The sequence below is a fragment of the Marmota flaviventris genome, chromosome X (assembly GCF_047511675.1).
Source record: "Marmota flaviventris isolate mMarFla1 chromosome X, mMarFla1.hap1, whole genome shotgun sequence".
NCBI lineage: Eukaryota > Metazoa > Chordata > Mammalia > Rodentia > Sciuridae > Marmota > Marmota flaviventris.
In genome coordinates this window covers 135,174,362-135,187,250 of record NC_092518.1, presented here as the reverse complement: position 1 = coordinate 135,187,250, position 12,889 = coordinate 135,174,362, and positions in this window count along the sequence as shown.

The window sequence follows — 12,889 nt, the reverse complement described above, 5'->3', positions numbered from 1 at the left end:
TTAAATTTTAAAAACAAACTAAAAATCTTAGAAAAAGCATGACAAAAATCTTTACAATATAGGTTTTGGCAAATATTTTTTTTAGATTTGACACATAAAACACAATCCATAAAAGAAGTATTGGTAAATTGGACTTCATCAAATTCAAAAATCTTGCTTTGGGGGATACCTTTTTATAAGGAAGAAAAGACAAGCAACAGAATGGGATAAAATATTTGGAAATCACATATCTAATAAAGGACTAGTATCTTTTATTTTTTATTGTTTTTATTTTTTAAATACATGCCAGTGGAATGCATAACAATTCTTATTACACATATAGAGCACAATTTTTCATATCTCTGTATATAAAGTATGTTCACACCAGTTCCTGTCTTCATACATGTACTTTGGATAATGAGGTCCATCACATTCCTCCATCATTGCTAAACCCCTGCCCCTTCTCTTCCTCTCCCACCCCTCTGCCCTATCTAGAGTTTGTCTATTCCTCCCATGCTCCCCCTCCCTACCCCACTATGAGTCAGTCACCTTATAGCAGAGAAAACATTTGGCATTTGTTTTTTGGGGATTGGCTAACTTCACTTAGCATTATTTTTCCCAATGCCATCGACTTAACTGAAAATGCCATGATTTTATTCTCTTTTATTGCTGAGTAATATTCCATTGTCTATATATACCACATTTTCTTTATACATTCATCTACTGAAGGGCACCTGGGTTGGTTCCACAATTTAGCTATTGTGAATTGTGCTGCTATAAACATTGATGTGGCTGTGTCCCTGTAGTATGCTGTTTTTAAGTCCTTTGGGTATAGACTAAGGAGAGGGACATCTGGGTCAAACGGTGGTTCCATTCCCAGTTTTCCAAGGAATTTCCATACTGCTTTCTATATTCGCTGTACCAATTTGCAGTCCCACCAGCAGTGTGTGAATGTGCCTTTTTCCCCACATCCTTGCCAACACTTATTGTTGTTTGTCTCCATAATAGCTGCCATTCTGACAGGAATGAGATGACGTCTTAGAGTAGTTTTGATTTGCATTTCTATAATTGTGAGAGATGATGAACATTTTTTTCATATATTTTTTAATTGATTGTATATCCTCTTCTGAGAAGTGTCTGTTCAGGTCCTTGGCCCATTTGTTGATTGAGTTGTTTGTTATTTTGGTGCTTAGCTTTTTGAGTTCTTTATATATCGGAGAGATTAGAGCTCTATCTGATGTGAGGGGTAAAAATTTGCTCCCAAGATGTAGGCTCTCTATTCACCTCATAGGTTGTTTCTTTTGAGGAGAAGAAACTATTGAGTTTTAATCCATCCCATTTATTGATTCTTGGTTTTAATACTTGCACTGTACGAGTCTTATTAAGGATGTTGGGGCCTAATCCCACATGATGAAGACTAGGGCCTACTTTTCATTCTATTAGACGCAGAGTCTCTGGTTTAATTCCTAGGTCCTTGATCCATTTTGAGTTGAGTTTTGTGCATGGTGAGAGATAGGGGTTTAATTTCATTTTGTTGCATATGGATTTCCAGTTTTCCCAGCACCGTTTGTTGAAGAGGCTGTCTTTTCTCCAATGCATTTTTTTGGCACCTTTGTCTAATATAAAATAATTGTAATTTTGTAGGTTAGTCTCTGTGTCCTCTATTCTGTACCATTGGTCTACCAGTCTGTTTTGGTGCCGATACCACGCTGTTTTTGTTACTATTGCTCTGTAGTATAGTTTAAGGCCTGGTATAATGATGCTACCTGCTTCACCCTTCCTGCTAAGGATTGCTTTAGCTATTCTGGGTCTCTTATTTTTCCAGATGAATTTCATGATTGCTTTTTCTATTTCTATGAGAAATGCCACTGGGATTTTGATTTTGAAATTGCATTAAATCTGTATAGTACTTTTGGTAGTATGGTCATTTGATAATATTAATTCTGCCTATCCAAGAGCAAGGTAGATCTTTCCATCATCTATGGTCTTCTTTGATTTCTTTCTTCAGGGTTCTGTAGTTTTCATTGTATAGATCTTTCATCTCTTTTGTTAAGTTGATTCCCAAGTATCTTATTTTTTTTTTTTTGAGGCCATTGTAAATGGGGTAGTTTTCCTCATTTCCTTTTCTGAAGATTTCTCACTGATGTATAGAAATGACTTTGATTTATGGGTGTTGATTTTATATCCTGCTACTTTGCTGAATTCATTTACTAATTGTAGAGGTTTCCTGGTGGAGCTTCTGGGGTCTTCTAGGTATAGAATCATATCATCAGAAAATAGTGCTAGTTTAAGTTCTTCTTTTCCTATACATATCTCTTTAATTTCTTTTGTCTAATTGCTCTGGCCAGTGTTTCAAGAACTACGTTAAACAGAAGTGTGAAAGAGAGTATCCCTGTCTTGTTCCAGGTTTTAGAGGGAATGCCTTCAATTTTTCTCCATTTAGAATGATGTTGGTCTGGACTGCGGAAGCAAGCAGGGGTTTCCATCCTCATATCAAATAAAGTAGACTTCACACCAAAGTTAATCAAAAGGGCCAAAGAAGGACATTACATACTGCTCAAGGGAACCATACACCAACACAATATAACAATCATAAATATATATGCCCCAAACAATGGTGCAGCTATGTTCATCAAGCAAACTCTTCTCAAGTTCAAGAGTCAAATTGACCACCACACAATAATCTTGGGTGACTTTAACACCTCTCTCACCACTGGACAGGTCTTCCAAACAAAAGTTGAATAAGGAATCTATAGAACTCAATAATACAATCAATAACATAGAATTAATGGAAATATATAGAATATTTCAACTTGCATCAAGTGGATACACTTTCTTCTCAGAAGCACATGGATCCTTCTCTAAAATAGACCATATAATATGCCACAAGGCAACTCTTAGCAGATACAAAAAAGTAGAGATACTACCATGCATTTTATCAGATCATAATGGAATGAAATTGGAAATCAACAACAAAATAAAGAATAAAAATTTCTGCATCACATGGAGACTAAACAATATGCTACTGAATGAACAATGGGTTGCAGAAGACATCAAGGAGGAGATCTAAAAATTCTTAAAGGTAAATGAATATTCAGACACAACATATCAAAATCTCTGGGAAACTATGAAAGCAGTTCTAAGAGGAAAGTTCATTGCATGGAGATCATTCCTTAAAAGAAGAAAAAGTCAACAAATAAATGACCTCACATTACATCTCAATGCCCTAGAAGAAGAAGAACAAATCAACAGCAAAAGCAGGAGAAGACAAGAAATAATTAAAATTAGAGCTGAAATCAATGAAATCGAAACAAAAGAAACAATTGAAAAATTGACAAAACAAAAAAAAAATAAATAAAATTGACAGACCCTTAGCCACACTAATGAAGAGAAGGAGAGAGAGAACTCAAATTACCAGCATCCGTGATGAAAAGGGCAATATCACAACAGACACTACAGAAATACAGAGGATAATTAGAAATTATTTTGAAAACTTATACTCTAATAAAATAGAAGAAGACAGTGAAGGCATTGACAAATTCCTTAGCCATACGATCTCCCCAGATTGAGTCAGGAAGATATACACAATTTAAACAGACAAATATCAAGTGAGGAAATAGAAGAAGCCAACAAAAGACTATCAAACAAGAAAAGCCCAGGACCAGATGGATACACAGCCGAGTTCTACAAGACCTTTAAAGAAGAACTAATACCAATACTCTCCAATTTATTTCAGAAAATACAAAAGGAGGCAGCACTTCCAAACTCATTCTTTGAGGCCAATATCACCCTGATTCCTAAACTAGACAAGATACTTCAAAGAAAGAAAACTTCAGACCAATATCTCTAATGAACATAGATGCAAAAATCCTCATTAAAATTCTGGCAAATCAAATACAAAAACATATCAAAAAGATTGTGCACCATGATCAAGTGGGATTCATCCCAGGGATGCAAGGTTGGTTCAACATACGAAAATCAATGAATGTAATTCATCACATCAATAGACTAAAAGATAAGAATCATATGATCGAGCTGAGGTTGTGGCTCATTGGTAGAGCGCTCACCTAGCATGTGTGAGGCCCTGCGTTCGATCCTCAGCACCACATAAAAATAAATAAATAAAATAAAGATGTTGTGTCCAACTACAACTAAAAAAATAAATATTAAAAATGGTGGGATTTTCATGATTATGTACAATTATAATGTACCAATAAAATATTACAGAAAAAGAAAAAAAGAATCCTATGATCATCTCAATAGATGTAGAAAAAGCATTTGACAAAATACAGCACCCCTTCATGTTCAAAACACTAGAAAAACTAGGGATAATAGGAACATATCTCAACATCATAAAGGACTAATATCTTAAATACAAATATTTCTCAGTTTACTATGTGGTTATTTACCCCATAAGATTGTTTCTCCTTGTGATTACTTGGCTGAGTGGGAGATGTGGCTCTCTGTCACTGCTCTATATCATCAGAGACTATCGTACCATGTATCACTAGCCTGGAGAAATTCAAAAATTCTAAATTTGAAGTAGCTTCTATTGAATTAATATCACTTTCACTCCATTATAAAAAGTAAAAATATCATAAGTCAAACTATAATAAGTTGGGGATCATCTCCATATAAGGAGCTCTCAAAACTTAACCACTAAAAAAAAAAAAGAATAAGAATCGAAATAGAAAGTGAGCAAAAGACATGAAGGGTACTTTCACCAAAGATGATATACAAATATACAAATAACAAATAAAAACATGAAAATATGTTCAATATCATTAGTCATCAGGGAAATGTAAATTAAAAACACATTAAAATGTCAGTATAGACCCTTCAGAAAAGCTGAAATTTAAAAATATACAACACAAAACACTAGAAAAATTGCATAAAAATTGATGGTGAGAATATAAAATGATACAGTTACTCTGAAAGAGAGCTTGGAAGTTTCTCACAATATTAAACATTAAACTATAATATAACCCAGCAAGTATACTTAAGCATTTATGCCAAAAAAATCAAAACTTGTAATCCCTCAAAAAAACTGTACATGAATGTTTACATAAGCTTTATTTACAATAGCACAATCCTAAAAACTACTCAAATATTCAATAGGTGAATGATTAGATAAACTTTGATAAATACCATGGAGTATCATTCAACAATAAAAAATATAATGAACTATTGATGCACATAATTTAGATTGACCTCAAGGACATTGAGAAAAAGGTCAATTTCAAAAGGCTACATATGGCACAATTCCATTAACATAACATTCTTAAAATGACAAAGTTATGGGCTGGGGATGTGGCTCAAGCGGTAGCGCACTCGTCTGGCATGCGTGCGGCCCGGGTTCGATCCTCAGCACCACATACAAACAAAGATGTTGTGTCCGCCAAATACTAAAAAAAATAAATATTAAAAATTCTCTCTCTCTCTCCCTCTCTCTCACTGTCTCTCACTCTCTCTTTAAAAAAAATGACAAAGTTATAGAAAAGGAGAACAGATTAACTGTTGCCAGGTATTAGGGGAAGATAAAAGGTGGGACATAGGAGGGCTATATGAGAAAACTTGCAATAATGGAAATGTCCTGTAGGTTAATTGTGGTAATCATCATATGAAATTACACCTATGACGATATTTAATAAAACCATATATATATATATATATATATATATATATATATATATATTACAATCTGAATATATTCTGTGGATTGTACCAATGTCAATTTCCTAGATTGATATTGTAGTAAAATTATAAAATTTTATCATTGGGAGGAACTTCATGAATTATACATGAGATTTTTCTGCATTTTTGCAACTTGATATGAATTCATAATTATTTCAAAATAAAAACCTAAAACCAAAATTTTTGCTAGAAACCTCAACATATGCACAGCTTTCTTGTCTCTCCTTCCTCCACAGACTTAAGCTGCCTCAGGTATCCTGAACTCTGATCTTTGCCTGCTCAACTGAATGATCCTTGGAGGGTTAATTTTTTGGTTTCTCTTCTCCTGGGGATGATAGTCATGTGCTAACTATTGTTCAATATTTGCAAGTTTCTTTTTTCCAGATATGTACATTTTATTTATTTTTTTATATATACATGACAGTAGAGTGTATTTTGACATATCATGCATACATGGAGTATAACTGATTCTAATTAGGATCCCATTCTTGTGGTTGTACATGATGTGGAGTTTCATTATTGGTACATTCATATATGAACATAGGGAAGTTATGTCCAATGCATTCTACTGTCTTTCCTACTCCCACTCCCCCTCCCTTCCCCTCATTCCTCTTTGTCTAATCCAATGAACTTTTATTCTTCACTCCCCGTTATTGTGTGTTAGCATCCACATATCAGAGAGAGCATTCAGCCTTTGGTTTTATTTCTGGTTTATTTCACTTAGCATGATAGTCTCCAGATCCAACCATTTACTGGCAAAAGTCATAAAGTCATTCTTCTTTATGGCTGAGTAATATTCCATTGCATATATTATACCCAAGTCATATATATATATCTTACATTTCCTTATCCATTTATCTATTGAAGGGTATCTAGGTTGGTTCCATACTTTAGCTATTGTGAGTTGAGCTGCTATAAATATTAATGTGGCTGAGTCACTGAAGTATGCTGATTTTAAATCCTTTGAGTATACACCCCAAGGAGAGAGACAAGTGGATCAAATGGTGATTCCATTCCATGTTTTCTGAGGAATCTATATATTGCTTTTCAGCGTAGTTTTTACCAATTTGCAGTCCCACTAGCAATGTATGAGTGAACCTTTTTCTCCACATCCTCACCAATATTTATTGTCACTTGTATTCTTGATAATTGCGAAGGAATGATAGAGTCTTGATGGGATTTGAATTCTTGATTTTGACCCTTCTTACAGAATGACTATACTTTGTCCTTTAAAAGTTTTCACTCCTTCTTGAGTTCTGTGAGACAACTCACACTTTTCATCTTTTAATAAATCTTTGTCCATCAGTAGATGTGGAAACTTTTGTATGACTTAGATAATGTTGTGAAAGTTTTAGCATTTATTTGTTTCTTTACAGACTAGATAGCATAATTGTCACAGAGCAAAGACATAGCCAAATTCATTATAACACTCTGTCCAGAAAATTTATTTTTATTATGAATCATCACTTTTCTTTCCTTCATTTTTTAAATATCTTTATTTTGTTTATTTATTTTTTATGTGGTGCTGAGGATTGAACCCAGTGCCTCACATGTACAAGGCAAACACTCTGTCACTGAGCCACAACCCAGCCCTTTCTTTCCTTTATTTTTAACTCTTTAAAATATCACTAGCAATTGGTTCTGTTAAATTAAGTTTGATATAAAGCTGTTTTCATATGTAATATACTGTAAAATAACTAATACATAAACAAACGGCAACCTGAGAGTATACTCTTGTGGCAAGTACCCAAGTCATAGCCAATCACAGCAGCTAAGCTTCAGCCAAACACAGGATACAAAAAGCTCAGATATGTCCGAATTACACAAACACATATCAGACTATTTTCATGTGTCAGTTCCATATTGTGTCTATAATTACTGCCTGCCCAGGTTGCTGGATAGAACTCTCTGAACCTCTTCTGGTTCAAGATGTTGCCCAATTCACAAACTGTTTCTTTATTCAAATAAACCCTACTACATATAATTTGTCTAAAGTTTTTTTTTTAACAGATTGACATGAGAAGTAGGATCCAAAGTGGACCTCTAGCAACAGCCACAGATACACAGCACCAGGGGCAAAAAAGTAACTAAGTGAAGTTATCATAACTAAGTGAGGGCCCATTTAGTCCATAGATCTCTCACAGTGACTGGGGTCATGGTTGAGATCCCTCTTGAATTCAAGCTCTACAGACTTGTGTTTTGAGCTCTCCAACTATATTTAAGCAATTTTTACTGGACTGGGTCCAGTAATGGATTGGATCCAATAATTAAGTTGACTGGATCCAATTAGAGGCCTCAGATAGGCACCTTTTGAAAGTGTGTTTCACTTTTCAGGGGACAAGAGTCAAAGCAAGATGGTGGAATAAGACCCTCCAGCAATCATCTCCTCACAGAAACATCAATTAGAATAGCTATTTATACACAAAAGTACTTTCACAAGAGCTAAGGAAACCATGTGAGAGCTCTTAGTACCTGGTTTTAGCAAACTTATATGAAAAGATGCATTGAAAAAGGCAGGAAGGAAAGAGTTGCCCATGTCATCGGTCTCTCAACTTCAAGCAGTACAGCATGGAGAAAGATGTCTCACATTTGAAAACAGAAGAGAGAAAATTAGACTTTGAATCCAGTACAAGGCCTGCCTCAATGAAACCCAGTATTAGGAAGAGCCCCATGGCCTCTACCCCGACACCTGTGTCCCTGAACAGAGCCTCTTCACCTGAATTGGCCTTGGAGGCCAAAATACTTCCTTCCCCAACCATGGGCAGCACAGCATTGAGAAAGACTGCACCTACGGGGTAGGGGGCGGGGGTCAGGGGAGGGTGGGGGCAGGGACAGGGAGGTAGGACAGGGAAGTAAGCAAAGATACTGCCTTGGAACTCAGTGCTGGGGTTACCACATGAATTTCAACACTGAATAGAACCAAATATTCCCTGTCTCCTGGTCATTGTTTGTGGATGGAGCCTCTGAACCTGGTCCAGCACTATATGGAGGCCCACAGCCCCAGTGGACTTGTATTTACAGCCCATATCACCTGTGCTAGCTGCAGAGGTCTTGCTCCATGAATAGATCACAGCAGGGGCTAGGCCATAGCAGTGTGGAACTTGGCCCTGCCCCTGTGCTATGCTTAGTGGGCACCAGGTATGATCTAGTATAGTGGCAGTGGTGGTGGCTGTGGGACTGCCAACCCCATTTATCCTTTAATCCTAGGCATCACAACACAGGGAAATTGTCCACTTGGGGAAAGAAAAGAAAAGTAGGCATATGTTACTTTGGAGCAGAGGGCTAGACACTACCTAGTGAGGTCCAGTGCTGTGCAGGATTCTGTGATGCCTGACCACAGGACAGTTAACTGTGGATGAGAGATCTGGGTCCATCCCATGCCCAGAAGGAAGCTCACAGGGGCACACTACCCTTTTTATACACCTCCATAGTCCTTCCTGAACAGAATTTAACTGCAAATTCATAACGAACTTGGCCCATGGGGCGCACTCTAATGGTGAAATAGTGGCAATACATCAACAATGACCTCACTGAGAATTTGGACTTTAGGGCACCATCTAGTAATGCTAAAGTAGTGGCAGAAACCACAAGGTTAGAGAAAATTAGAGTGCTTAGAATTTCTGGAAGGAAGACACATACAAAGCCAGATTATGAAGAATGAAATAAATACTTAATCCTTTGATGTGCAGATGTTGTCATACATCAACAAGCATCAAAAACTTTCAAGAAACCATGATCTCTCTGAACAGACAAAATAAGGCACCAAAATTGGACCATATGGCAACCATCTGTGAAAATTTGCAGAGAATTCAAAATAGGTTCTAAACTAAAAGTACATAATATATGCTCAAAAAATCGCACTACTGGGTATATATCAAAAGGAAATGAGCCAGGCATGGTGGCACATGCCTATAATCTCAGTGGCTTGGGAGGCTGAGGCAGGAGGATCACGAGTTCAAAGGCAGTCTCAACAATGGTGAGGCCCTAAGCAACTGAGTAAGACCCTGTCTCTAAATAAAATACAAAATAGGGCTGGGATGTGGCTCAGTGGTTGAGTGCTCCTGAGTTCAATCCCTGGTACTTCACCCCCCAAAAAGGAAATGAAATCAGTACAACAAAGAGTTAATTGCACTCTCATGTTTATTGTAGCACTATCCACACCTACCTAAGTTATAAAATCAACTGAGGCGTCCATCAGTTGATAATGCACATCGAATAGATGGATAAAGAAGGTATGGTATACATGCACAGTAGAATACTACTTAACATAAGAAAACATAGGGCTGGGGTTGTGGCTCAGCAGCAGAGCGCTCGCCTAGCATGCGCAGGGCCCTGAGTTCGATCCTCAGCACCACATAAAAATAAATGAATGGAATAAAGTTATTGTGTCCAAGTACAACTAAGAAATAAATACTTTTTAAAAAAGCATAGAATCCTGTTATTTTTAACAACATGGCTGGAACTGGAAGACATTATGTTAAGTGAAATAAAAACCAACACAAAAAGACAAATGCAACATGATCTCACTCATAGGTGGAATCTAAAGAAGTTGATATCATAGAAATCAAAAGTAGAATATTAGCTTCCAGAGTCTGGGGAGAATAAGAGAGGAATGGGGAGAGGTTGGTCAATGAATACTAACTTACAGTTATCGATAGGATAAGTAAATTCTAGAGTGCTTTTGCATAACCAGATAACTGTAGATAATGGTAGTGTAGTGTATTGTATAGTTCAAAAAGCTAGAAGAAATGAATTTGAGTGTTTTCACCACAAAGAAATAATAAATATTTGAAGAAATAGAAATTCTGAATTTTATCACTGCACAATGTATACATGCAGGGAACCATCATATAGTACCTCATAAATATGTATGATTTCATATGTCAATTTAACAATGAAAAAGAAATACACTTCTCCAAATCTAAGAAATTTGGTGCTCTACTTTCTAGGATACTGGATAATTTCATGTTCAAAAACTATGTGCCCAGAATCTGTGCACTTTTGGAAAAATGGGTTAACCTTACTAACAACAACTTAAGATTCACAGTGGCTAAAGTGGAAAACTTTTAACCTTGATAAAATTGTTCACTTGCAAGGTACATTAGAAAAGAAAAAAATCCAAAATGATTCAAAAGCAAAGAAATGTGTTTTTATTGGTGCACAAGGCTTCCAAAAGGCTAAACGAATCCAAAATTGCCTAAGACTCCTAACAAAAGGCAAACAGATGCATATCTTTACAGATAAATAGCTACAAGAAATGAGACGGCTTCCTTGTACATATTTTAAACCAAAGCCAACAGGCCCCAAACTGAATAATCATGGGACATAAGATCACTTTCTTTATTGTAAATAGCCAGATCTTTGAAAAAGAAGTTGTCCATTTTCACACCAGCCATTTGATGGATCCACTTCTTTTGGCCTAGACTAGTTCCATAATAGAGGAAGCCCCTGAAGGCTTCACTCCAGGGTCAATAATCAACAAATTCTTCAGAGAAAAAAAAAAAGATTTTTGTGGTAAGGATTTAAAATCATCAAGTCTGAAAGGTTCTCATGGCTGAACTGTCCAATTGACATCTGGACCATTTTCAGAAAAACATTTGCAATAATGAGTCACTTATGTTTTCTCCATTCAATCCTGATTTTCCCATGAGAATCTCTGTCTACTTCTCAAACTCCTGCTGATTATATACTCTGTGTACTCTGTCCACCTCTTTCTTGTTGTCATGATTTTTTTTATACACCAAAACTCTCTTTCTTGAGAAAACCCCAATTAATTGTTTTGTTATTCAATCTTGAAAAGAAACAAAAATGGATGAACCAGTCTCTGGCTATAATACAAGTTTAAAAGTGGCCATGATGAGTCCAGGAGTATACTTGGTACATGGCTAAAATGTTAGAATACTAGCTGTACGATCTATTTTGGTCTATATGTTTATGTATGGCTATATTTATGATATATGGGTGATATTACATAACTCCTCATGATTTTGCCAAATTAAGTTGTAAGACTTCTATTAAATTTGTTTGAAGAAAATGCTCTTATATAATTATTCTCTCAGAAAAAAACAGGATTAACCCAAATACTTTTCAAGTTCATATGATGTGTATAATTTTTGGTAAATAAGAATATTATTGATTTTATTAAAACAGGGATAGCTTCAGAGTTTTCAGCATTAAATATCATGACAATATGACGAGCCACCTGTCTTACCTATGTTTACTAGTAAAATAAGCTTATATTATCTCTATATTAAAAAATTTGTCAACAAAAAAATATGGTGGCTAGCTGTTTAATATCTCATCTTTACAAACAATCAAAGCATAATTATTAAAAATATGTATGTTAAATATATGTAAAATATTTCCTTCCTATATCAGAAGGTTTTAACATTTTTATCATTAGGAATGTAAATTTGAGGTTGAGAGAAATCTGTACAAACAATAATTTAATTCTTAGATGTAGCCAAAACAGAAAAAAATCTGTAAGAATAGAGAAAAAGTTTTATCTCCTCTACAGTTTCTTGTCATAGGGAGACTAAACACATTTGGGACTATTGGCAAACATATTCTGTACCACTCCGACAAACTATACTATGAGAAAGCACATGCTTCTAGAAATTGATTCATAGATTTGCCAATCTATGGATTGGTTGTGTTATGGACAGTTCACAATAATTTCCTTCCCCTAGTGTTCACTGGAAATTAAGGCCACTTGGGGTTAAGAATTTTAATTAATATATGTTACTAAAATTAGTAGAAATATTAAGGTAAATGGCTTTCTATGCAAGCAAACAAGAAAGATAAGATGTGATTTTGGTAAGGAAAAGCTTAAGGTATGAGAATGTTTTGTGAAAAGAAAAAGAGTATTTTTTTTTTTTTTGCCCTGAAGTCAGATGACTGGTTATTCTTAAATGGGAAGAAAAGTAAAGAACAAAAATTGAATAGATGAACAAGATTCATAAGATTTATGGAAGAAAAGTAAATCTGGTTACTACCCTTTCACCATGCTATAAAGGAACCATAAAAAAGGGAAGTTTCCCACCGTACCGTGTTCAGGAGCTATGCAAACAGCAGGTGTACAACTTTAACTGATCTTTACTCAAACACCACTAGGTGGCCCTCTTTTCCAGCCGCCAGTGGCCCACGTTGGGTCTTTGGAGAATTTGCCTGCTCTCTCTGTTCTGCCTCCTCCTTGGTTCAGATCTACTTGGTCTGG